We start from the raw sequence: 2,414 nt of genomic DNA, 5'->3' as shown, positions 1-2,414 counted from the left end.
GTCAGTATCACACAGGATAGGATTAGATACACGGCTCAGCAGTCAGTATCACACAGGATAGGATTAGATACACGGCTCAGCAATCAGTATCACACAGGATAGGATTAGAAACACGGCTCAGCAGTCATTTTCACTCAGCATAGGATTAGATACACGGCTCAGCAGTCAGTATCACACAGGATAGGATTAGATACACGGCTCAGCAGTCAGTATCACAGGATAGGATTAGCTACACAGCTCAGCAGTCAGTATCACACAGGATAGGATTAGCTACACGGCTCAGCAGTCAGTATCACACAGGATAGGATTAGCTACACGGCTCAGCAGTCAGTATCACACAGGATAGGATTAGATACACGGCTCAGCAGTCAGTATCACACAGGATAGGATTAGCTACACGGCTCAGCAGTCAGTATCACACAGGATAGGATTAGCTACACGGCTCAGCAGTCAGTATCACACAGGATAGGATTAGATACACGGCTCAGCAGTCAGTATCACACAGGATAGGATTAGATACACGGCTCAGCAGTCAGTATCACACAGGATAGGATTAGATACACGGCTCAGCAGTCAGTATCACACAGGATAGGATTAGATACACGGCTCAGCAGTCAGTATCACACAGGATAGGATTAGTTACACGGCTCAGCAGTCAGTATCACACAGGATAGGATTAGCTACACGGCGCAGCAGTCAGTATCACACAGGATAGGATTAGCTACACGGCTCAGCAGTCAGTATCACACAGGATAGGATTAGATACACGGCTCAGCAGTCAGTATCACACAGGATAGGATTAGATACACGGCTCAGCAGTCAGTATCACACAGGATAGGATTAGATACACGGCTCAGCAGTCAGTATCACACAGGATAGGATTAGATACACGGCTCAGCAGTCAGTATCACACAGGATAGGATTAGATACACGGCTCAGCAGACAGTATCACACAGGATAGGATTAGATACACGGCTCAGCAGTCAGTATCACACAGGATAGGATTAGATACACGGCTCAGCAGTCAGTATCACACAGGATAGGATTAGATACACGGCTCAGCAGTCAGTATCACACAGGATAGGATTAGATACACGGCTCAGCAGTCAGTATCACACAGGATAGGATTAGATACACGGCTCAGCAGTCAGTATCACACAGGATAGGATTAGATACACGGCTCAGCAGACAGTATCACACAGGATAGGATTAGATACACGGTTCAGCAGTCAGTATCACACAGGATAGGATTAGATACACGGCTCAGCAGTCAGTATCACACAGGATAGGAATAGATACACGGCTCAGCAGACAGTATCACACAGGATAGGATTAGATACACGGTTCAGCAGACAGTATCACACAGGATAGGATTAGATACACGGTTCAGCAGTCAGTATCACACAGGATAGGACTAGATACACGGCTCAGCAGTCAGTATCACACAGTATAGGGTTAGGTACACAGCTCAGCAGTCAGTATCACACAGGATAGGGTTAGAGTTGAAAATAAAATACTATCAATACTTGGGTAATCGTTTAGTTAATTTGTGTTGCAAATCTGTAGTGTTGAATATATGATGTGAAATGTTTTTATGTGCAGTATAATCATTATAATTTGTTATAACTAACCACAGTTGGTTACTATGCCCAGGCAACGCCGGGCTCTTCTGCTAGTATATATATATATATCCCTATTGTGTAAGTACATGCAAGTTCTGTGGCACATTCTTAGGACCGATGAGGAACATAAAAAAATGCCAAAAAATTAAGTCTATCAAACTCTTTCCCAGCTTTCCCTAGATGTAAATACTTATGTCCCACCCCAAAAAATTGAGAAAAGTATTCAAGGAGAGATTCCTTTATTGGCTAACCAGAGAAATTATGTTGGCAAGCTTTCAAGGCTCAGAAGTCAGGCCAGCTTTCCCTAGAAAGGATAAATATATCTGCTAAGGCTTGTTATTGTAGCTACAAAGGAGTTTTCTCTAAAAGAAGAAAATTCATGAATTACTCTAGTCCCCGAATAGTTTAGGATCCATCAATAATAACACATTAAATAATAGACAATATAGTGACACCTAGGGGTGAAATAAAAAGATGATGGCAGCGGTGGGATTCGAACCCACGCCTCCAGAGAGACTGGAGCCTAAATCCAGCGCCTTAGACCGCTCGGCCACGCTACCAGGTGACTTTGCCATTTAATTGCATAGGAGATGAACCAATACCAGCAGCCCAAATCCTGTCCCCCTCCCCCGAGTTAGAGTGGGAGCCGCCCATAAATTTAACCTTTTCAGTTAAAACCTTACCGTGTCTAAGCAGTGTTCATTAAACTCACCATTAACTAAAAGTGATTTTACGACCATGAAGTGCTGATTTTTTTCCTCCTTATTTTTATATCTCTCTATATAAAATTGA

The 2,414-nt window shown here is 43.2% G+C and overlaps 1 non-coding gene across 1 annotated transcript; it reads right to left on the bottom strand.

Annotated features, from left to right (window-relative positions):
• Positions 1 to 2,100: 2,100 nt before the first annotated feature.
• Positions 2,101 to 2,182, bottom strand: TRNAL-UAG (transfer RNA leucine (anticodon UAG)). Its single transcript has one exon. It is a non-coding gene; the product is annotated as a tRNA-Leu (tRNA).
• Between the last annotated feature and the right edge of the window lie 232 nt (positions 2,183 to 2,414).

The sequence above is a fragment of the Dendrobates tinctorius genome, unplaced genomic scaffold (assembly GCF_039654945.1).
Source record: "Dendrobates tinctorius isolate UK_male_01 unplaced genomic scaffold, ASM3965494v1 ptg000086l, whole genome shotgun sequence".
Classification (NCBI taxonomy): Eukaryota; Metazoa; Chordata; class Amphibia; order Anura; family Dendrobatidae; genus Dendrobates; species Dendrobates tinctorius.
Note: the sequence above shows the minus strand (reverse complement) of the source record. Positions and strands in the feature narration are given on the sequence as shown.